General features: G+C 36.7%; 1 pseudogene; it reads left to right on the top strand.

The window, feature by feature from the left end:
- Positions 1 to 14,875: 14,875 nt before the first annotated feature.
- LOC141582991 (testis-specific chromodomain protein Y 1-like) lies at positions 14,876 to 16,624 on the top strand (annotated as a pseudogene).
- Positions 16,625 to 26,175: the final 9,551 nt, after the last annotated feature.

Genomic DNA, 26,175 nt, shown 5'->3' with positions numbered 1-26,175 from the left:
GAATGACAGAAACAAAACAAACATTGAAATGGAGGACAATACCAAGAACTTTGTGAACATTCTATTCAATTTTAAAAGCCTGTTGCTGCCTTAGCCAATGGCCTAACTATTGGACTAGGTGCATCCATGCTGACCCTTTGTAATTTGGTTTGAGCTAAAGAAAAGTCTTGGTTTCCACCACTTTATAAGACCTTTGAACAGAGTCCAGATGTCTGTGCTAATGTTACATTTCCAAATATCATGAGTGAAACCTCTGCCAATGAAAGATTCATTGGTGGGTGAAAGCTGACAGCATGGAGGCATGTGCCAATGTCCTTGTCTCTCAGGTGTTTTTGACTTCAACTTCCACCTAAGAGGTTCTGATTCAAATTAAGAAGCCTGCCTCTTGTAATCCAGTTATGCTGGAGGATATATGGCCCTTGTATACTGTAATACTAAATGTAATTTGCTCAGGCCAGTGAGAGACAGTGTGAAATACTAAAGAAAATTTGGAGCTCAGCATAAATGTTAGAGTTCATTTTAAAATATGCGCAAAGAAATTTGATTTTTAATTGAGTTTTAATTGTCAGTATATCTGCTCAGGACACAATAACAGCTGTGTGGAATTCATCATTAACTGAAAGATGCCCCAATCCATCTCTGTAACTCCCCAAAATTTCAATTATAACTAAGGTTTTTGAAAAAGAACTGAAAATTTTTAACCCATTTGTTTAATATAGTACAGATATCTTTAACTACTATGCATTTAAAATAAATAATAAACGGACTTCTTTTCTCAAATGTCATAATTTTATGTACATTTAAGCCCAAATATAAAAGCAGACTGTTGAACACTAGCCTGTTCTTTCACAAAATTGTGTTTTATTAGAATTGAGTGACAGAAAAATCTGTAATAGTGTTGATGAGTTTTACTTTATAGTGACAAAAATACTGCAGAAACAAAAAATTCTAAATAAAAAGACTTGTATTTTAGAATAAAAATTTTCAACACAAAATTTACTGATGCTCTTTCATCCAAACTGAACATATGGTTGACTTTATCCTGAGATAACAATTGATTTTCTTTTTCTTCATAAAATTCTAGCTCTTACCTAGTTAACAACTTCTTTTATAAAAAGACAAGAAATCTAAACTGTATATAACATTTAAAATTATTGATGTCTACTTTTAGGTGCATAAGATTTTCTTGAACACTCTACATGTTTAGTTATCCAGAAGCTGTCTGAATCTTGTTCTTGGATTTTTTACGGAGGCTCCATTACATTAACATAATTGCATAATCCACTGGCCACTGGTGATCAATGTGACTTTTGTCACAGGACCTTCAGGGTGTTGATTCACCAGCCAAAAATCTCTGTGAATTATGGCACCATTGCTCAAGTTTCTCGTGGCTGTTAGATTTACTTCACTCATTCAATTTGGCAGGTTACCTACAACTCAAACTTCAGGTTGCATGTAGCTAGGCCCATACGCTGTGATAAGCTGACAAGGTCCAGGTACCAGCACAGGTTTTCTGCAAATTTGTGGCTAAATTAGACATATCACTAGTTGATTCCCATGCAGGCACTGGGGAATCCAGTTGTGCTGACATCCAGAAGTCTAGAAATGTCAGAAATTCAGAGCTTCCAAAATGATGTCACAGCCCTGGCTTTGAAAAAGTTTAGGTCTGTGTTCTTTCAAGGGCTGAAGCCCTGCATTCTTTTGTTTTATTTTTATTTTTATTTTTATTTTTGGTAAGCAACAATATGGCCATTTTGTGTGTTTTAGCCCTATGTGTTCAACTAATTTTTCAGTTTTGCCATATATGTGTGAGTCCTTGTGTCACATTCACTAAGAATGAGGTATGTGGACAATAGAAAAGTATCTCATGAGACCCAAAGTGGTAGTTTTTCAAAAGAAGAACATATTTGCATCTGTCCAACACTCAATAAAGAGGAGACACAGAATGAAGAATTCCAATCTTGAAGGTAGGTTGTGCTGACATCTCTGCAGACCTCAGTAAAGAGAAGATGCATAGTGCATACTTTCTATATGCAGGAAGATTGTTGAGATGTGTATTACAGCCCTTAGTGGAGAGAAGACCTATCTAACTACAGACTTGTAATCCCAGTAAGTGTACAACTCTCAGTGGAGGGGAGACCCACAATTAATAGCTCCACTTTTCAAGCAGGTTATTCCATGATCTGCTTGAGTCTGAAGTTCATATGGGCTTTATGTAGTAGAAAGAATGTGCCTCATTTTTCGTGGGTGGCCATGGGAGGGAACAGAAAGAGGCATTAGTTCTCCCTATAATTTCCAGAACATGCAGCCTGCTGCCTGGACTTCAGACAATCCATTACTTAAACACTCCTTTAGGAATGGTTCACTAAGAAACTCCTTGTTTCTGCCTAGGTGCCTGTCTATCTCCTGCTACACTTCATGGTGCCAATACTGTTAACACAGAGATACCTCACAATAATAGATTACTACATCATCGTACATTAACGAGTCTGAAATGATTACAGTCTGTTAATTAAACTCTGGAATGCTTCAATCTGCTGAAATATCTGGGAAACTGGCCACACATTGATGCACATCTTTGGGGGATGTTCAAAATATATTAGTCACCAACACAGGCTGGAAAGCATAAAAATAGCTTAATTTTTTTGCCCTAGCTGTTTTTTCTAAGATTCTGTGGATGTCTGTAACTTCTAGGACATCATTATCTATAATTCTTCCCCTTCTATAGTCTTTTCCAGCCACAGTGACCTGGCTATGTTTTAAACAATTTAAGCAAGCTTCCATCGGGTATCACCATACGTGTTGCTCTTGCTGCATGCTTCCATGATTATTCCCTTATTACTTTATTTAGACATCTACTTAAAAGTTACTATGTAAGAAAATAATTGTACATTAGTTTTACATAAAATCAAAATTTATAATAGAAAATTTTGCTTCATATATTTTTTATGGAATTGATTACTTCAGTTAATATAAAGTAAACAAAATCTTTAGAACATTACCACTAAAATAAAAATCTAACGTCTAGGATTCCAAATTAAGAGAATAACATGCAATTCAAATATTATAAACAACATTGTTAACAGACAAAAACATAAATCTCATACATAAAAATAAACTCAAATTATAAAAAAAAAAAAAGTTACTGCTTCATAGATAAAAATAAAAGCAAAACTGCAGGGCTGGCAACTTCAAACTATTCAAAATAAATAAATAAATAAAACCAATCAAAAACTGCTCCAGAATTTTTCTTTCTTCTCAATTTATAGTATTGTCTCTGATTATCACTGTACACATGGAAAATTTATTAATAGTTAGCTCTGCCAGGGTTGTAATTGTAATAGCATTTTTATTTTAAAAAGGGATACTCTCAGTTTTCTTTTAGCTTTCATTAATCTACTCATTTTTGCTTAAGTATCATTTTACCACCTACAGATGTCAGGTTTGATAGCATTTTTTCTGATATCTGACAACTATCTGTCTTCTGTGGTTTTTACTGAACAGTCATCTGTTAATTTTAAGGATGACATTCCTGTACATAACAAGTTGCTTATACCTTTCTTCTTTCACAATATTATTTTGTTTGGCTCTTGATTGACTATAATGGTTTTTGATGTTTTCACATAATTTGATTTTTAATTCTCAGACTGTTATTTCAGTTTTCACTTAATCAGATTGTCTGAATGTTTACCTGCTCAAGTCTGGTGTTAAAATTATATACTGTAGATTTTATTGCAGTCATTGTGCTATTTACTTCACATCTTATATATTTTCTTTTACAAATTTTGTCACTAATGCTCTCATGTTGTTTTTCATCCTTTATCTTTTTACTGTAATGCTACTTAAAACTGTTCTTTTAAATTCTTTGACTGTAAAACTTGGGACAGATTCAGTTTCTGTATTTACTTTACATTGGTCATAGGCTTCTGTGTATTTTTTTTTTAAATATTTATTTGTTGTTGTTGTTGTTATTCAGAAAACTATAGTTAAAATATAATAATGTGCTAAGTAAATTATAGATTTGCTTCATCTCTCCAAGGAGTTTCTTACATATTAAATACTTACCTTACATTTTATTATCATTTTCATTAAGAAAAATGTAAAAACTATCACTTTTAAAAACTGGATCTATATTAACACTCTTTAACATTCAGGGGGATTGCTCATACTTTTGTCTTAGCCTTCAGTTTCTTGTCAGATTGGAGCTATGAAATTAATGTATATTGTTTTGTTTCTCGGTATGTTTCGTATCATAACATGTGCATTATTTTTTAAATTCTGCAATATATTAAACTGCTTTAAAATATTCTGATCTTTGCAAGTATAGATATCTTTAACTTTTTTTCCTATTTATTGTTTATATATTGTATAAAATAAGTATTTTTTCTGTTCCCAGCAACTTAAATGTTGTGACAAATTCCTGGCATTTTCAACTGAGGGTTAGTTTGGAGTTAGGTAGAACAGAAATGTGTTTCACCAATTCTTCACATATCTCTTTAAGAGACTAGAAAAAAAAAAACACAGTAAGTTAGAATATCAGGGCTTCTTGACTCTTTTTGGAAGCAGGAATCAGGTCCTCATGTTGACAATAATATATCTCAATTTTAAAGCATTTGTCTGTCCCAGAGAGGTGCTATGGTAAGCCACACACACAAACAAGCTAATTATGTTAGAATTACCTCTCCTTATTGTCTACTTGTTTGATATAAACTCTTGATTTTTAGTGTCAAGACTGATTTGACTGATCCAACTTTCATTTTTCAATGGTTCAAAGCTATTTGCCCTGTAGTTTGTCTCCATTTTTATCTACGAAGCATTTTCTCTATTTTTAAAATTTCATTTGTGTGTAAGACTCATGGTTTTATCCATTTAAAATGTTGATTAAAATTCTTAAATTGAAAACACTTTCAATTTGGAATACTACATGACAGCTTTTGGTTTCAGTGGTTATTTTATAAAGTTTTTGGTTTACTTTTAATTAATTAAGGTTACAAATTTTATATAAAATAATTAAAGCAAAATTACTTATTATGAAATAGATTTTGGTTTCATGTAAAAAAATATAAAATAATTTGCTTACAAAGTGACTTCCAGCTAAACATCTAAAAAAAATGATATTTGAATAATAAATATCTAAATAAAACAGATTTTTAAATAAGAATGTCCAGATAAGTTAAAGCTAAAAGAAATTGTGGCTAACTCATCTCTTGAAAAATGCTGGAGGAAAGCTGGGAAGATGGCTGACTAAGAACAGCTCAGGACTTCAGCTCCTAGTGAAATTGCAGAGGGTGACTGGACACTGCATTTCCAGATGAATTTTTATTGTCTACAGACCAGTAGGTACCCAGGAAGAGGGGTCGCCAGCACTGCTCTTCCGGCTGGTGCGCTGTTTTGCCCCCCACGGGGCTGCTTTGGCCCGCACAGCTGCTATGACCATGCCCTGTTGGGGCAGTTCTTTGTACAAAAGCCACTGGTCTCGCAGCCCTCTTAGCTGGAGAGCCCTGAGATGACAGAGTTGCCCATTCATCTGAAATAATGAGACAGGCAAAGCGATTCCTAGGCAGAAACACCGCCAGGAGACTTGGAGCCGCTGTTTGAGCTGACTCAGTGAGTCGCAGCATGGGAGATCCCGGCACCTTTTCAACAAGCGACTGGAACGCTGTGTCATTCAACTTAATAAATAAAAAGAAGACACTGAGTCAGGGAGCCAGGTGATCAGGCTTGGTTGGTCACACCCCTCACCCCCAAAAACAACAACGAAAACAAAAACAGTAATTGAAAACAATCCGGGTTGAGCATTTCACAGCAAGCACAGCTGAACCTGGGAAGGTCCAGCTGTGTGGGGAAGGGGCGTCCACCGTTACTGAGACTCTCCACCACTAAGGAGGCTGGCCGCCATTGCTGACGCAACCCAACGTTGCCGAGGCAACCTGCCACAACAGAGAGAGTCTGCCATAACAGAGGCGGGGCCACTGTTACCGAGGCAAAACTCATAAAGCCCTAACTCCCTGGGACAGAGCACCTGTGAACAATAGCGGTTTATGAGTCAGGTGCAGCAGAATTAAACATACCTGTCCAGCAGCTCTGAATGAACAATGGAACTCACAGCTCAGGATTTCAGCCCCAATAAAAGCTAGACTGTCTCCTCAAGTAGTTCCCTGACCCCCATAGATCCAAAGAGTCACCTCATAAAGGAGAGAACGGACTGACAGTTGGCAAGCATCCTTCTGGGATACAGATAGCAGAAGAGGAAACTGGTAGCAACACTTACTATTCTGCAGCTGCTGCAGGTGATCCTCAGGCAACCAGGGCCTGGAGTGGACCTCAGCAGTCCTAGATCAAAGGGGCCAGACTGTTAGAAGGAAAGCTTATATATATACATATATATGTATATATATATATATATATATATATATATCTTCAGCATCCACAAACTAGAAGCTGATTCAAAGACCCAATCTGAAAGACAGTAACTACAAAGACAGCAGGTGGATAAACACACAACAGATCTCTCAGCAGAAATCCTACAAGCCAGAAGAGATTGGGGGCCAATAGTCAACATCCTTAAAGAAAAGAACTTTCAACCCAGAATCTCCCATCCAGCCAAACTAAGCTTCATAAGTGAAGGAAAAATAAAATCCTTTGCGAACAAGCAAGTACTCAAAGATTTCATCACCACCAAACCTGCTCTACAAGAACTCCTGAAAGAGGCTCTACACATATAAAGGAACAACCAGTAGCAGTCACTCCAAAAACATACCAAATGGTAAAAGAGCATCAACACAATCAAGAATCTGAATCAACTAACCAACAAATCAGCTGGGTAGCATCAAAATGACAGTATCAAATTCACACAAAAGAATACTATCCCTAAATGTAAATGGACTAAATGCCCCAATCAAAAGACACAGACTGGTAAATTGGATAAAAAGCCAAACCCATCAGTGTGCTGTATCCAGGAAACCCATCTTACATGCAAGGATACACAAAGGATCAAAATAAAGGGATGGAGGAAGATCTATCAAGCAAACGGAGAGCAAAACAAAAGCAGGAGTTGCAATTCTCATCTCAGCTAAAATAGACTTTAAAGCAAGAAAGATCAAAAGAGATAAAGAAGGACATTACATAATGGCAAAAGGATTACTGCAACAAGAAGAGCGAATGATCCTACATATTTATGCACCCAATACAGGAGCACCCAGATAGATAAGGTGAGCTCTTAATGACTTACAAAGACACTTAGACTCCCACACAATAATAGTGGGAGACTTTAATACCCCATTGTCAATATTAGACACATCAACCAGACAGAAAATCATCAAGGATATCCAGGACCTGAACTCAGACCTGGAACAAGCAAACCTAATAGACATTCACAGAACTCTCCACCCCAAATCCACGGAATATACATTCTTCTCAATACAACATCACACTTACTCTAAAATTGAGCAAGTAGTTGGCAACAAATCACTGCTCAGCAAATACAAAAGAACGGAAATCATAAAAAAATAGTCTCTCAGACCACAGTGCAATCGAGTTAGAACTCAGAATGCAGAAACTAACTCAGAAGCGCACAGCTTCATGGAAACTGAACAACTTGCTCTTGAATGTTGACTGGATAAAAAATGAAATGAAGGTAGAAATAAAGATGTTCTTCAAAACCAACGAGAACGAAGACACAACATACCAAAATCTCTGGGACACATTTAAAGCAGTCTCTAGAGAAAAATGTATGTCAATGAGTGCCCACATGAGAAGAAAGGAGAGATCTAAAACTGACACACTATCATCAAAATGGAAAGAGCTAGAGAAGCAAGATCAAAAAAAAAAAAAAAAAAAAAAAAAAAAAAAAAAAAAAAAAAAAAAACTCAAAACCTAGCAAAGACAGGAAATAACTAATATCAGAGCAGAACTGAAGAAAATAGAGACACAAAAAATTCTTCAAAAAACCAATAAAAAGAAAAAGAAATAAAGCGTATTCAAATAGGAAAAGAGGAAATCAAATTGTCTCTATTTGCAGATGGCATGATTGTATATCTAGAAAACCTCATCGTATCAGCCCAAAATCTCCTGAAACTGATAAACCACTTCAGCAATGTCTCAGGATACAAAATAAACGTGCAAAAATCACAAGCATTCCTATACACCAGTAACAGACTTAAAGAGAGCCAAATCAAGAATGAACTGCCATTCACAATTGCTACAAATACGTAGCAATTGTGAATAAAATACGTAGGAATACAACTAACAAGGAAGGTACAGCACCTCTTCAAGGAGAACTATAAGCTACTGATCGACGAAATAAGAGAGGACACAAACAAATGGAGAAACATTTCATGTTCATGGTTAGGAAGAATCAACATCGTGAAAATGGCCATATTACCTAAAGTAATTTACAAATTCAACGCTGTTTCCATCAAGCTACCAATATCCTTCTCCACAGAAATGGAAAAACAAAAACAAAATAAAAACAAAAACAAAAACAAAACAAAACAAAACAAAAAACCCTTCAACTTCATATGGAACCAAAAGGGAGCCCTCTTAGCCAAGTCAATTCTAAGCAAAAAGAACAAAGCAGGAGGCATCACACTACAGGACTTCAAACTATACTACAAGGCTACAGTAATCAAAACATCATGGTACTGGTACCAAAACAGAGGTATAGACCAATGGAACCGAACAGAGGACTCAGAGGAAATACAGCATATCTACAACCATCCGATCTTTGACAAACCTGACAAAAACAAGCAATGGGGAAAGGACTCCCTGTTTAATAAACGGTGTTTTGAAAACTTGCTAGCCATGTGCAGAAAGCAGAAACAGGACCCCTTCCTGACACTTTACACCAAAATTAACTCCAGATGGATTAAAGACTTAAACGTCAGACCTAACACCATAAAAACCCTAGAAGAAAATCTAGGCAAAACCCTTCAGGACATAGGCGTAGGCAAGGACTTCATGATCAAAACGCCCAAAGCAATGGCAACAAAAGCCAGAATTTACAAATGGGACCTAATCAACCTCCACAGCTTCTGCACAGCAAAAGAAACAGTCAGTAGAGTGAATCGGCAACCAACAGAATGGTAAAAAATTTTTGCAGTCTATCAATCTGACAAAAGGCTGATATCCAGAATTTACAAAGAAATCTGATCTACACGAAAAAAAAAAAAAAAAAAAATCTACACGAAAAAAACGAACTAGCCCTTTCAAAAATGGGCCAAGGATATGAACAGATACTTTACAAAAGAAGACACACAGGAGGCCAACAAACATATGAAAAAATGCTCATCATCACTGGTCATTAAAGAAATGCAAATCAAAACCACATTGAGATACCATCTCACACTAGTTAGAATGGCAATCATTAAAAAATTCTGGAGACAACAGATGCTGGAGAGGATGTGGAGAAATAGGAACACTTGTACACTGTTGGTGGGATTATAAATTAATTCAACCATTGTGGAAGACAGTGTGGCAATTCCTCAATGACCTAAAAATGGAAATCCCATTTGACCCAGCAATCCCATTACTGGGTATATATCCAAAGGATTATAAATCATTCTACTATAAGGACACATGCGCACGAATGTTCTTTGCAGCACTGTTTACAACAGCAAAGAAGTGGAAACAACCCAAATGTCCATCGATGATAGACTGGATAGGGAAAATGTGGTACATATACACCATGGAATACTATGCAGCCATCAATAACGATGAGTTCGTGTCCTTTGTAGGGACATGGATGAACCTGGAAACCATCATTCTCAGCAAATTGACACAAGAGCAGAAAATCAAACACCGTATGTTCTCACTCACAGGCGGGTGTTGAAAACAATTAGAACACATGGACACAGGGAGGGGAGCACTACACACTGGGGTCCGTTGGCATGAAATGGGGGAGGGATGGTGGGGTGGGAATATGCAAAGAAATAGCATGGGGAGAAATGACAGATACAGGTGAGGGGAAGGAAGGCAGCAAACCACACTGCCATGTGTGAACCTATGCAACAATCTTGCATGTTCTTCACATGTACACCAAAAACCTAAAATGCAATAAAAATAAAAATAAAAAAAGAAAAATGTTATTCGTATTAAAATGCAAAGTAAACAATTAATGAACACTCGGTGTGTACAAATATAATCTGAGACAGTATTATAAAATTAGAAAAATTGAGAAGTACAAGAGCACCATACTTTACATCATTCACTTTACACTTCAGATTACTCAGACAGATTAGTATTATTCAAAGTAAATTCTTTTAAGTTGATAACAATAACTGAAGCCCTAAATATAAGTACATATAACATTTCAAATACAAAATTTTGAACAAAAAATATTTATAATACTTTAAGTTCTGGTGTATATTCAAAGATTGTCGAGGTTTATTACATAATAATACACATACCATGGTGGTTGTTTGCTGCATCCATTGCCCCATCATCTGCATTATACTAGTGCTATCCTTTCCCTATCCCCCCAGTCCTTTCTATTCTTTCATAGTCTCCCAAACCGGCTCGCCCTGGTGTGTGATGATTCCCTCCCTGTGTCCATGTGTTCTCATTGTTCAACACCCACATATGAGTGAGCATATGCAGTGTTGTGTCTGTTTGCTGAGGATCGTCGTTTCCAGTTCCATCCATATCCCTGCAAGGGACATCAACTCAACATTTTTGATGGTGGCATAGTATTCCATGGTGTGTATGTGTAATATTTTCTTTATCCAGTCTATCACTGATGGGTATTTTGGTTGGTTCCAAGTTTCTGATATTATAAACACTGCTATGATGAACACATGTGTACATGTGTCTTTATAAGATAATGATTTATGAACATTTGGGTATATACCCAGTAATGGTATTGTTAGGTCAAACTGTATTTCTATTTCTGAATCCATGGGAAATTGCAACATTGTTTTCCACAATGTTTGAACTAATTTACACTCCCATCAACAGTATAAAAGCATTTCTGTCTCCACATCTTCTCCAGCATCTCTTGTCTCTTGATTTTTTAATTATCACCATTCTAACTGGGGTGAGTTGGTATTTCACTGTGTTTTTGATTTGCATTTCTCTAGTGACCAGTAATGATGAGATTTTTACATGTTCATTGACTGTATACATGCTTTTTTTTTTGAAAAGTGTCTGATCATATTCTTTGTCCATTGTTATGCAGAGTTTTTTTTTTTTTTTTTTTTTTTTTTCAATTCGTTTAAGTTCTCCATAGACTCTGGATATAAGTTTTTTTGTCATATGGGTAGATTGCAAAACTCTTTTCACATTCTGTTGTTTGCCAGTTCACTCTATTGATATTTTCTTTTGCTGTGCAGAAGTTCTTAAGTTTAATTAGATCTTATTTGTCTGCTTTGGCTTTTTGTTGTCATTGTTTTTCTGTGTTTGATCACAAAGTCCTTGCCCATGCCTGTGTACTGAATAGTATTGCCTAAGTTTTCTCCTAAGGTTTTTATGGTTTTAGGCTTCATGCTTAATCTTTAATCTATCTAGAGTTATTTTTCCTATGTTGTGTAAAGAAGGGATCTCATTTTAGCTTTCTGGATATGGCTAACCAGTTTTTGAGACACCGTTTGCTTATTTATTTTTTTCCTTTATGCATTGCATTTTAGGTTTTGGGGTACATGTGAAGAACATGCACGATTGTCGTATAGGTACACACATGGCAGTGTGATTTGCTGCCTTCCTCCCCTTCACCTATATCAGGCATTTTTCCCCATGCTATCTCTCCCCACCTCCCCACTCCCCGTTCCTCCCCCAATTTTTCCCCTACAGATCCCAGTGTGTAGTGCTCCCCGTCCTGTGTCCAGGTGTTCTCAGAGACACCATTTATTAAATGTGGAATTCTTTTCTCATTGTTTCTTTTTGTCTAGTTTGTCAAAGATCAGATGGTTCTAGTTGCGTGGCATTCTTTCTGAGGTATCTGTTCTGTTGCATATTTCTAGATCTCTGTTTGGGTACCAGTACCATGTTGTGTTACATACATAATCCTTTTTTAAATGAACAAAAGCGAAAGTGAGGATCAAATAAGATAATAAACATGGAAAACAAGAAAGTAAATATTAGCATAATTACTTTTATAATTGTAATAATTTTATACTCATAATAATCTTAAACGTGTTCTTGCTTTAAAAGGCACAGACTGGTGCAAATGCATTATTAAATGAATGATTCATTTATATAGTTTCTATGCTAGTCTTACCTCAGGTGAAAATACTCAGGGGCCAAAAGTAAAATAATACAAGTTTCTAGAAAAGGCATGACAGTGGACTGCAGAGTACTGTATGTGTCTCTCTTCAACTAAACAATAGATCTAGTGGCAAAATTAATCTAAGGTAATTATTTTGGAATTCCAGAGGCTATCTGAAGGTTTACAGCTTCAAAAAGAAAATTTCCATAGTAAACAATTAAATTTTCTCCATTTTATAGTACAGATCAACAGTAGCTATTTATTTGTTATTAACTGTCACTGTGGCATGCTAATTGCAAATGCTTTGGAAGCAGCTTGGAAGAGGCAGAGAAACAGAAAGGACTCTGACTTAAAACTCTCAGGAGGATTTGTGCACTGAATGCTGCTTTTAATCACAGAGATCCCAACAGATGTGAATAGTCATTGTTTCATTACCAAACGCTGTGTAGACTTTTCCTCCTCCTATTGAAGCAACTTTCAGAAACTTTCAGAATATAATTTAAAGAGCCAGGACACACATTTCTCTCTCTCTCTCTCTCTCTCTCTCTCTCTCTCTCTCTCTCTCTCTCTTTCTCTTCTCTCTCTATTATTCTTCTTCTTCTTAAGAAGTTAGAAATTGTTAGACAAAAAACGTTCAAATTAATACATATATATGAAACTATAAATAAATTATATCATAATGCCATGTACCCCATAATAGTGCGGGCTCAAAAAAGACCTCAAAATAAATTTGGTAGGACTGATTTCCAGTACAGAAAGAGCCTAAACGATGAATAAACAAAACCCTTTTCAACCACAAAGAAAAAGAAAATCTGATTTTTAAAGTAACAGCATTTTAAAATTTAAATGCACTTGTTCACCATTAATAAAATCACAAAACATAAAATGAGGGAAAAAAAAAAAGAAAAAAAAAACTACAGCTCATTCTAAGAAAAAAAAAAAAAATAAGTAATAATAATATCAAACACAAGGTTTCCCTAGACAACCCAAATGGCAGGTTTACTTAAAAAAATGATTTTTAAAATTAATGTTCATAGGACGATAATAGAATAAATGAAAGAAGCACAGAAAAATCATGGAAAAAATAATTATTAATAAAGGGTATAAAATTATTTTAATGACTTAAATTATACAGATAAAAGTTAAACAACTGAAATAAATATTCACTATAGAATATTAAAACTATATTGAATAGATAAAAGAAAAATACTGAATAGAGGAAAGAAAAAAATATCAGCCAACCTAAAGAACAATTAATTAAAATTATTATGTAAGAAAAAAAAAAAAGAAAAGCAATTAGGAAATGTGAACACAGCCTAGAAATATCTTGGAAACCATCAAGTGGCCATAGTTACATATTTTGGAGGTTCAAAGGAAGAGACAAGAAATCAGGAAGTGTATTTAAAAAGCGGTGGGAAAAAATGACACAAATTTTAAGAAGTAAATAAACACCCAAACGCTCCACAAACCTCAAGTGAGATAAACTCAAAGAAACACACTTAAATTTAGACGACAATTTAACCATTTAAAACAAAAACAAAGAGATTCTTGAAAGCAGCAAAAGAAATGAGCAGTTATTTAAAACAACTCTCAAAAATAATCATTTTTTTTAATCTGAAAACTAAGAGACCACAAAGCAGTAGATTAACACATTTCAAGTGATGTAAAAAAAAAAAACCTTTTTTTTTTTTTTTTTTTTTTTTTTGAGACGGAGTTTCGCCCTTGTTACCCAGGCTGGAGTGCAATGGCGTGATCTCGGCTTACCGCAACCTCCGCCTCCTGGGGTCAGGCAATTCTCCTGCTTCAGCATCCTGAGTAGCTGGGATTACAGGCACGTGCCACCATGCCCAGCTAATTTTTTGCACTTTCAGTAGAGACGGGGTTTCACCATGTTGACCAGGATGGTCTCGATCTCTCGACCTCGTGATCCACCCGCCTCGGCCTCCCAAAGTGCTGGGATTACAGGCTTGAGCCACCGCGCCTGGCGCGAAAAACTTTCAAACAGAAAACTTATGTGCAAAGAAATTGTCCATCAATAGTGAGGAAGAAATCATGACATTCCCAAATGAAATCTGGGGCCTTTTTTTGGTAGATGATTCTTTAAGAAATGCTTTGTGGAGTTATTTAGGGTAAAGTGAACAGAAGCTAAATAGCAATATAAATAAATAAAAATTAAAATAAAGACAAATAAATAAACAATTATAAAACAAACAAAAAAAATTAACAATGTGTAGCTCCACAATCTGTTCTACACAAAATTTGAAACACTAATATAGTTAATAAAAATTTATCACTAATATTTTACATGTATTTTTGACATACAATAATTACAGGTATAATTTTGAGAACTGAATAAGTAAAATAACGGGGACCAATATATAGAGAAGTATGTGTTTTCATGTTGTTGAAGGTAAGGTAGTATAACTTTAAAAATGTTATAACTTTAGAATGTTCAATATAATTGTCATGGCAACGACAAAAGACAGTAACAGGCAGGTAGAAAGCTTTGTGCACTGTGTAAGTGTAGGAGCTGTGGATTTAGCTAATCTTACCTGAAGCTACCTAGCAAGCTATCTTGGCATCATAAGACTGAGTCCAATCTGTCCCATCAAAGAGTAAGTGTAAAGAGGGTAAGGCTCTTTGACTGCTTCTTCACACAACTTTGGTCACGAAGTGGAAGAGACTCATCCATACCTAGCACCTGGTGAAGCATTGAAGGCAGAAAGATGTGGCTATGATGAGACCCACCTGAAAAATGGTTGGCACAGCAACTGCCCAATTCTGGCTGTTTCTTCATGGCTTCCCAGGAGTTTGAGGTGGAAGCTATTGTTGACAAAAGACAAAACAGAAAAGGGAAGACAGAGTATTTGGTTCGGAGGAAAGGTTATGACAAACAGGATGACACTTGGGAACCAGAACAGAACCTCACAAACTGTAGAGAATGTATTTGTGGCTTTATCAGACAACAGACTGAAAATCAGACAAAATGGACATGGACCAGAACAAGTAGAATTTCTTAAAACAACGTAAGGAAATGAGCTTCCAGAACTTCCACATCCAGGTTTTCTAAGAAATCTCCTAAAATGCCATTAACTGGCAAACACCACAAATCCAAAAACAACAAGTTATTTGCTGCCAGACAGAACATTAGAGAAAACACAGCTTCACTTCTCACTGACCCGAAAAATTTGGAGCAGAAAAATTCAACTATCAAGACACTTGTACCTCATAGCCCAGTTAACGACCAGAACACAGTTAGGTCTTTTCTGAAACCTGAGAAACTAGATCCTGTTGCACCAGTTCAGGAGGACAAGGTGGCATTCAAGGTGGCAGCAGAGAAACCGAATCTGAATCTGAATTTCATCAGATTCTGACACAGAAGATGCTGGAATAGAAAACAGGACCCAGACACAACCACCCATGTCTCAGATGTCTGACTCAGTTACTGCTTCCATGGCCACAGAGTCAGATAACAAAGAAGGGATAGTGGTATTAATGGACCCTTCATCAGCCGATGGAATAACAAATAAGCACACATCTGTTTCAAGAGTGAGAGGTGGAAAAAGAGAGATTATTGATGATAGAAAAGACCAGCCTTTTGTGAAGAGGATGTATTTCACCATCAAGTTAAAAGAAAGTGCCAACAGATACAGAGACATTGTTTACAAGAAAGACGATGGATTCACCCAGATATTGCTCTCTACTATATCAACAGAGAAAAATGCATTCAATACAGAAGTCATTAAAGAAATCATAAATGCTCTGGAAAGGGCTGCTGTGGATGACAGCAAGCTTATGTTGTTCAGCGCAGCTGGCAGTGTCTTCTGCTGTGGTCTTGATTTTGGGTACATTGCGAAGCATTTAAGGAATGACGGGAACAGAATGAGCACTGAAATTGTGGACACCATTAAGAGCTTTGTGAACAATTTTATTCATTTTAAAAAACGTATTGTGGTATCAGTCAATGGTCCAGCCATTGGACTAGGTGCATCCATATTACCTCTTTGTGACTTGGTTTGGGCTAATGAAAAGGCTTGGTTTCAAACCCGATATACGACCTTTGGACAGAGTCCACATGGCTGTGCTACTGTTACATTTCCAAGGATCATGGGTGAAGCAGCTGCCAATGAAATGTTGATTGGTGGGCGAAAGCTGACAGCACGGGAGGCATGTGCCAAAGGCCTGGTCTCTCAGGTGTTCTTGACTGCAACTTTCACCCAAGAGGTTATGATTCAAATTAAGAGGCTTGCTTCCTGTAATCCTGTTATACTGGAGAAGTGTAAGACCCTCGTTTGCTGTAATATTAAGATGGAGTTGGAACAGGCCAATGAGAGAGAGTGTGAAATGCTGAAGAAAATCTGGAGCTCAACAGATGGGATAGAATCCATGTTAAAGTATGTTCAAACAAAAATTGATGAGTTTTAATTACCAGTAAAGTATGTTCAAACAAAAATTGATGAGTTTTAATTACCAGTCTGTCTGCTTAGGACACAAGAACTGAGTTTAGCAGAATATATAATTAGCTGAAGATGCTCTAATTCATTTTCATAGCCCAAATTAATTTCAATAATAGCTAGGGCTTGTAGAGAGAATTGAAAACATCTAAACACTATTCAATATTATCAATAAATTGTTAAACACTGTAAATTTAAAATAAATGATAAAACAAATTATTTGCTCAAATATCCTTCTTTTATGCACACAAAAGCCCAAATTTAAAAATTAGTGAGCACTAGTTTTTTCTTTCAAGCTCTAATTTTTATCAATGACTACTATAAATCAGGTGAGACTGGTGCTCTATTAGATTCAAATAACAGAAAAATTTTTGATAATGTTTGTTTTTTCTTATTTTTACGTTCTAGAATGCAGAGTCAATTGTGTCAGTCTCTGCTCCCCTACCCCAGATAACACCTGAGTTGGTGCCTCTGACTTTACAGTGGCACAAACACCTCAGAGACACACAATTCTAAATTAAAAGAACTTGTATTTCAGAATAATGATTTCCAATATACATTTCACTCATGATTATTCTTCAAAACTGAACATATGGTTACAATTTATGCTGAGATAATAATTAATTTTTATACATGTCTAGTTGTTACCCAGTTAAAATAAATAAACCTTTACTTTTCTAAAGTAAAACCTGCTGTACCCTATTAGTGAATCATGAATTCATTAGGTAGAAATATCCAAGTTTTATTATGTGTAGTTTTAACTTAATTTAGAGTATGTTTCACTTAGTAGATTAAAATTCTGGAACATATATATATATATATATATATATATATATATATACACACACACACACAGAGTCTCATTTTGCCATCTGTACTGGATTGCAGTGGCAATCTTAGCTCACCGCAACTTCTGCCTCCCATATTTAGCAATTCTCCCTCAGCCTCCTGAGTAACTAGGATAACAGGGCCTGCCACTACTCCTAGCTAATTTTTTTTTTCTTAAGTGGAGAGAGGGTTTCATTATGTTGGCCAGGCTTGTCCTGAACTCCTGACCTTGTGATTTGCTTGCCTTGGCCCACCAAAGTGCTGGGATTACAGGCATGAGCTGCCACACCTGGAATGGACACAATTTTAAAGGCAGAAACTTCTTTCCAAACAAAGGAAAGACACCTACACTGTATCTGAAATTTAAAATTATTGGTTTCTGCTTTTATCTGCACATAATTTTCTAGAACATGCTACATGCTAAGCTATCCAGAAACTCTATAAATCCTGTCCTAATGGGTTTTTATGGAGGCTCCATTACATAGGCGAGTAAATAATTCACTGGCCACTGATAATGTGACTTTTGTCACAGTGTATCTACAGTGTTGATTCACAAGGCAAACATCTGTGTAGATAATGTCACCTTTGTCTAAGTTTCTGTTGAGCCTGCTGGACTAATTTTGCCCACCCATCTTCTAGCTTGCACTAAGCTGAAACTAAGTACTCAAATTCCATTTCTGCTATGGATAAGCCAGCCACTGAATAAAGAGAGGTGCATGAGTGAGTGACGATTGAGTCCAGCCACTGCACATAGCTAGGCACATTTGCTCTGATGAGGTGATCAGGTCAAGGTGTCAGCACAGGTGACAACTTGCTGCTGCAAGTCTTTGACTGAATGAGGCATATCACAAGCTATTTCCTCTGCAGGTGCTGAACAATGCCGTAGTATCCAGAAACTTATAAGTGTCAGAAACTGCACAGCCCCAAAAATGGTATTACATCTCTGACTTGGGAAACATTTAAGACTGGTCTGCTTTAGAAACCAAACCTCTTCTGTCTCTTTTTTTTTTTTTTTTTTTTTTTTTTTTTTCCTGGTAAGCAGCAATGTGGCAAATGGGGATTATGTGTTCCAGTCTTTTGTGTTACTAAACTTTCAATGTTGTTATTCAGTGAATGCTGTCTCTTATCCCATTAAGAGGAAAAAAAAAAAAAAAAAAAAAAGAGAGAGTTATGTGAAAAACTGTAGAAAAAAAAAAAAAATAGGTGCCTTATTTAGTGACAGTACAGTTTCAGGACTCCCAAAGTTGGAAGATCCTTTTCACAAGCAGGACATAGTTGTCTCTGTGCCACACTTGGTGAAGTGGAGAGCCCCGAATGAAGAGATCTAATCTGCAAACAGGTTGTGCTGACATCTCTGCAGTTCTGAGTAAAGATGACATGCAGAGTGGGTAGCTTCTGTCTGCAGGAAGTTTGCTAAGATGATTCTGTAGACCTTACTGGAGAGTACAGCTATCCAAGTATAGGCATGTAACCCCAATAAGTGTGTAACTCTTAGTGGAGAGGAGACTCACAGTTGGTAGCTTCACTTTGCAGGCATATATAATTCCATAATTAGACTGAGACTGGAGCTCATGTGGGCTTCAAACGGCAGAAATAATATTCTGATTGCTACATGAGTGGTCAGGATTGGGCCAAGAAAGAGACAAAAGTTTTTGCCATGGTCTCCAAAATATGCAGCCTGGCATGCAAGCTTTAGACAGTCTATGGCTTGAAAGTGGGGCTTCACAGAGGAACGTGAATTTCTGCCTAGGAACCTGTCTCACTTCTGCTACAGTTCACAATGTGAAGACTTTATTTTTCTTTTCTTTTTTTGTTTTTTTTTTTTCTTTTTTCTTTTTGGGACACAGTATTTCTCTGTCATCAGGTGCCACGCTGAATTGCAGTGGCATAAGTTTGGCTCTATGAAGAAAAATCTTCAGGCCCATACCAGGTTTCCCTCAGTCACTATCCAACTCTATAAGCCTCCTGTGCTCATTAATGCCCGAGGACTAGAGAAAAATGAGGTGGCAGAAGGCCATTGTGTCAGTACCACCTTAAGAGTAAGCACGCATGGCCAGGTCATGATAGCTGGGCTCAGCCAAAAACTTGTTTTATTTTCACAGAGGTGCCATGAGAGCTGAGGGGATTCAGGCTAATGGAAGCAGATACTTCAGAGCTTTTTTTTGGGGGAGTGGGGAAGGATAGCTTCCTAGGCTCTGGAAAGCACAGGGATGCCTGAGTCTGCACCTGTGGCTACGTAGCTGCAACTGCTTCTTAGTAGATGAGGTTTCTTCTAATTTAACTTGAATGTGGGTGTCACTTCTACCTATTCTTAGTTCCCATCAGCTTCACAGAATGCACAGTCCTGGCTGCACCTTTCTCAGACACCTGGGGTCCTTACAGCAGCCTCTTAAAATGGACTGCAGCTACCATTACCTGCAGCACATTTTGTATTCCAGAATAATGCAGAGTGAAGCTGAGAGTCACTACACTTTACTTCATGCCTTTGTCTTATCATTGAAAAGCCTCAACCTAAAGCTGTCCAGCACCTTTCACATATCAAAAGAAAACACTTCAGAAATTTCAAAGATTTTAGGAATTCTATACCAGAAAACAGAGACAAACAGCAAACATATTTAGCAATCTCACAGCACTGAAAATAAAACCCCAGAACCAGAGTGTTCAATGGTTGAATTAGAACAAATGGTCTAAGAACTCAAACAATTTATTTTCTTTTAAAAAATTATTTACTTTAAAAGAAAAAGGTACAGAGCAAACACTGCTAATAGAAGAATTGTACTTACTCTAATGTGAAACTTGATTGATGATGTGATACAAGTACAAGACTCCACAGAAAATTTTCTAATGCAAACTTTGTTCCATATACAAAATACATAAAATTACCTCCATGAAGATGAGGGCAAAAAATTACCTTCATGAAGGTGAGGGGAAAAAACAAGAAGTTGGAAGGATTTTTTGTACGGTTATTTTAAGCAGAGGAACAATTAGGCTACAGACATTGATAAAGGATGTAGCAGAGGAGGACAGACTAAAGATATGTCCACAGCTGCAGTAATAAAACATGAAAAAAGTAAAAATGTCTTTGTCATTTTTGCTAAAGCATATCCACAGGTACACAGATCCTGGCTCAATGTCCCAGACAAAGCTTTTACTTCACCCCTGAAGTAGGCCACATCTTGAATAGTGCTTTCTTTAAGACAGCTAACAGACAGCTCAGAATATTCTTTTTTTCCAGTTTGTAGACACAGCAGCCCCAGCCTGATAGTTAAATCTCCCATGAGCTCCATCTTTTCTCTGGAGAGCTTTCTCTTTATTTTTGGTTATTAAACTTATTTTCCTACTTGAATTTTGCATCCAATCTCCTTAATTATCTTGACCATGATCCATCACTTCAGCCTGTGATTGGTCCCAGACCAAGCTTTCACTTCAGTTCGTGCTTGGTCCAGGACCAAGGCCTAAGACTAAGTTAAGTCACATAAATGAATTATCACTTCAGTTCCTGGTGAATACCAGGTAAAGGTTCAGGGTCAAGTTGAGTAATACTTGCTCCAAGACCACTAACAATATTTCTTTTCTTCTCTGACTTTAGAAACGCTGAAGCCCAACCTCATAGTAGGCAAACTACTCACATCCTGTCTAAAAAGTATAGAGCTTTTTACTTATAAAACTTTTGTTTAATCATATTTGCATTCATCCTCTCTAATTTTTCTGGCCATGAGACAAAGAACTCTGTGTGATGTCTCACAATGAGAGATCGCTACATTGTGGTGCATTAATGAGACTGCAATGATTGAAGTCTGGGAATTGAGCTCTGGAATCTATTAGTCTTGTGGTATCATCTGGGAAACTGGCCCCACGTTGTGGTGCACACTCCTGGGGGCTGTCCGCCATGTAGTGGTCATCAATATAGGTTTAGAAAAGTCAATATGGCTTTCTTTTTTTTTTTTTTTTTTTTTTTTTTTTTTGCCTTAGCCATTCTTTCTAAGGTGCTTTGATTTATCTCACTGGTAGAAATTCACACATGCATCTCAAACATATTGCGTAGTTGGGACACTAGCGCCTTTGTCTTTCTTTTGTTCCTCTCTTTTTGCCTAGGCTCTTCCTGGGTCCTATCATTAAAGACAGAGAAGGCTATCTTCAGGAGGTTTTCCAAGGTACTATACAATTCCAGAGTCTGCTTTTGTAGTTATCTCCTGGTATCAGGGGCTGCCTGAGTAATAAATAGTCTTTTAAGATTATTCATGTATTAATTGAATAAGGTTATACAAATATGTGTTTTATGAATGTCTCTTTTTGCCTTTTCATAAAGGCCAAGAATTTTTTTCTCTGGTGTCTTATTCAATAGGAGTAGTTTAGAGTCATTAAGAGGTTTGTGGTTCTGGTTCTTCATCAACCTTTTAATATGCACATCAAAAAGTTTCTTTTCTTGTTTCTAATCTATGGAATTACTAATGCTCAAAATATGATTTTTAAAAGTCTCTTTCTTGCCACTGGAATTCAGAATCTTGTCTGTTATTTGCTCATTTTATTGAGTGCTTTAACATTTTTATAAATGACTATAGAAGACCTGCAGTTTGTCCCTGAATCTCTGTTGCCTGTGGGGTTGTTTCTCAGAAGCAGGTAGAATTTGCCTTAGGAGTAACACAGCATCTTCCCATGTAGGAACAAACACTTTGCGAGGCTGAGGCAGGTAAAACATAAGGTCAGGAGTTCAAGACAAGTCTGGCCAACATAGTGAAACCTTGTGTTTACTAAAAATTTAAAAATTAGCTGGGTGTGGTGATGTGTGCTTCTAATCCCAGCTACTTAGGAGATGAGACAGGAGAATTGTGTGAACTCGGGAAGTGAAGGTTGCAATGAACCAAGATGGCACCATTGCACTTCAACATGGACAATGCGGCAAATGGCCTAGCGATAATAAAGGTTCCATATATTTATTGAGGGTATTAGAAAACTTGATTGAGTCTTTATTTGTTTAGGCTACTGTAATGAAAAAGAAACCTGCACTTCACTGGCACCTCATTCATTGGATATTTCCTATAGCAGTGGCAGTGGACTTCTGGGGTTGGGAGTTAAAACTGAAAAAGCTGATAGCGATGTGACTAGAAAATTGTCTAGATAAAGAAAATGAGAAAAGCTGAGGTAACAACAACAAAAATGCTTTTTCAGATTTTCCAGGGGAAACTTTTTTGGACTTTGGAGAGTTTTGTTTGTTTGTTTGTTTGTTTGTTTTTCCTGTGGGCTTTTCTGTTATGACTGCTTTGAAGACATGCACAATTTTACAATATTTACACAAGTTGGGAATGTTTCACAGAACAAGTAAGTGTTGCAAATAGGGCTGCAGAACCAATTTGTCCTTCTAACATCAGAAAATATCTAACTGTTTAATAGTATTGAAAGACCAAACTACATGGTTATGGTAAAACCTTGGTAAAATTCCTCTAAGCAGAGAAAGCCTGAGAAATCAAGTTGTAGGCACAAATGTAAACAGTCTACACTAACCTGTGGTACACTCAGACAAAGAAACAGTCCCCAACATTTTTTGTATGTCTAAGACATGGTCACAGTTATCAAAGAAAAAAAAACGTTTTCTCTTTAAAATGTAATGTCCTTTGTATAACCGGTGGGCTTTCAGGAAATAGCATCTCCTGTTTTTTGGACATGCACAGATGTTACAACGAATATTTTATGTTACTGAACGTGCCTTAAACTTTGAGCCAAGCTTTTATAAATGATCACTTTAGCCTCTGGTCTCAGAACAAAGTTCTTAGTTATACCTTCTCTGAGATATTGATTGGTTTAAGGCCATGTCCCTAAGCCAAGATGAGTCATTTATGAGCCATCATTTCAGTTCCTCTTTGGTTCTGGGAAAAGTTGAGTAATCCTGTCTTCAAAATTAGTTAATATGTTTGCTCTCTTTCGTGTTCACAGAAACATCAAATTCTTCCTCACAGAGGGTAACTCACTCTTCCACCCTTGAAGTTAACGCATAAAAAGTTAGTTACGGCCAGGCGCGGTGGCTCAAGCCTGTAATCCCAGCACTTTGGGAGGCTGAGGCGGGTGGATCAAGAGGTCAAGAGATCGAGACCATCCTGGTCAACATGGTGAAACCCCGTCTCTACTAAAATTACAAAAAATTAGCTGGGCATCGTGGCACATGCCTGTAATCCCAGCTACTCAGGAGGCTGAGGCAGGAGAATTGCCTGAACCCAGGAGGCGGAGGTTGCGTTGAGCCGAGATCGCGCCATTGCACTCCAGCCTGGGTAACAAGAGCGAAACCCCGTCTCAAAAAAAACAAACAAACAACAACAAAAAAAAGTTAGTTACAATTTCACCTTTGGCATTCATGACTTTGAATGTTCTTGGTCTTTAGATTTAATAGAAATCTATGTGACACCTCACAGTGAGAGACTGATATACTGTGGTGCATTGGGAGGTGGCAACACATGTTTTGGTGTATGGACTAGAAAGTAGTTTTTTCTTTTTTCTTTTTTTCTTTCTTTCTTTCTTTCTTTTTTTTTTTTTTTTAAAGCTGAGTAGAAGTACACTTCAAATTATTTACATTCATTTCTGAGACTTGTTGCATCAAAGTTTTATTTTTCCTTTTCTTTAATTTTTAAAACCCAATAAAATGGATGTGATTCTCACCAGACTCAGAAGAAAGACATACCAGGAAACACTTTGGCAATTTTTCTTTGCCTGCAGGCCACATTTTGTTGCCTCTGTTCCAATCCTGTTCCCCACACCCACCCCTTGCAGAGAAGCTAGTCATCACATCAAAATCAAATAAATTTAGGAAAACTGAAAGTTTCTGATTAAGACTCTGAACTAACTCTAGTTTCTGAAAGTCCATCAGAGTGTTGCCATAAACAAAAATCTAGACTTTTCTGTTACATTTTTTGGGGTTACTATATCTCCTATTTCTTCTCTGTATGTAATATTGCAACCTGCACATATCTTACTGGGTAAAGTCAGCTGTAATCTTATAATTAGGACTGTTTTATAATAGTTGCAATTTTGAAGTTATCTAAAAGCACAGAATTTAACATTGTAGTTAAAAAAATTATATTTGGTAAAGCTTTATTTGTCCCCCAATGATAAACATTTATGGCACTGCATGGAAGGTATACATTAAGAAGAACTCTTTTCCTTTCAGGTGGTTATGTCTCTGTAAAGAGTTCTGCACGGTGATATAAGTCTAAACAGTTTCTTTATCTGACACATTACTTTTTTTCTCCAGTGACAAATACTGTGGGCGCAGTCTATAGAGCTTCAATTCTAACTTTTGACTCTGAAAACCTTGGAGTCAGATTTTCCCAATGCCACCTAGTGAGACATAACTTTTATCTGTAGGAGGCATTATCAGTACTTTGCACCAAACCCTGACTTTTTAACTTCTCTTACTCGTATGTCTCTCTAACAGTAATAAGACTTCATGCCCTATATATAAACAAATACCTCCACTTTCAATAGTTGGAAAAAGTTGCCTTTGAGAGACATCTTTTAGCTCAGTGCTGTTTTATGAAAGCCAATCAACACCTTGAACATCTTCTGGGTTGAGTAGGCTTACAAGACCAACAAAGAATCCCCAGTGGAGATCTAGGGCCTTGTGGAGGCAAACATCACTTCTCCTGCTGGCTACCTTCTCTGGAAACATGAGTGAAGATTACGCTTTCACCCATGGAAGACACATATGTTAGTTGCCAGACTCAGAAAAGACAAGAGAATGAAAAACAAGCAACACGCTTTCTATCTTTCTTTTCACTTGGGCTTACTTCAAAAATAGGAAGAAAACTATGGGATGCTTTCTCTTTCTTTCCTTCTTTCTTTATCTTTTTTTTTTGTTTGTTTTTTTGTTTGTTTGTTTTTTTGTTTGTTTGTTTGCCTGGGGGCTTGACAATCTTAGCAGGTCCAGGACAGACAGGCCTGGCTTTCTGGGAAAAGTATGCATTTTAATGATTGAACAACTAGATATTTTCTTCAGGTCACAAAGAAAATAGTTTGAAATGTCCTATGTACAAACTTACTTTGATTTCAGAGACAACAAAGAGTATTGCCAGCATTTGTAAAACTGACTTTTTCCTCTTGGTAGTCATATTAGGTAAATCTAAAATAGATAATTCATTAAAGTCAGAAACAAACCCCTGTGGAACCCCCAAATGCAACTTCTGAATGTCCTAGTTACTGCTACCCTTATCCAAGCTCTCCGATAGCCATTTCAACATATTGTCTTCCTTTGTGACCAAAGACACCCTCAACTTAATTGTTGCCCCTGGAGGACATTTTCAATACAGGTGGTGCTACTAGAGTTCAAGTTTCCTTCTTATCACAGGAACTTAGACAAATAATGTGCAACATAGGCAAGTCCTCTGACAATTGTGATTGATACTGATATACAGAGGCTTTTCAAAAATCTATCCCATGTGTTTAATTTTACTTGAAAAATTCTACCTTATTCCTAAACTGAATCCTAACTGTTGTTCTAAAGTAGACAGTATTACAGACTGCAGAATTATTCATGAATAAATCACGTCTCCTATAGCCAGCCGAAAAAACTAGAACATGAGAGACTGAAAAAAAAAAAAAAAAAAAAAAAGTTTTAACATATAGAAGAATGCTTATGTTTAAGAGTAAGGGAGGCAAAGTGCCTTGAAAACTCAGTTGAAAACTTAGTGATCTGGGGGCCGGGCGCGG

Source organism: Saimiri boliviensis, chromosome Y (genome assembly GCF_048565385.1).
Source record: "Saimiri boliviensis isolate mSaiBol1 chromosome Y, mSaiBol1.pri, whole genome shotgun sequence".
Taxonomy (NCBI): Eukaryota; Metazoa; Chordata; class Mammalia; order Primates; family Cebidae; genus Saimiri; species Saimiri boliviensis.
The sequence above is the reverse complement of the archived record's forward strand: the minus strand, read 5'-3'. Positions and strand labels throughout refer to the sequence as shown.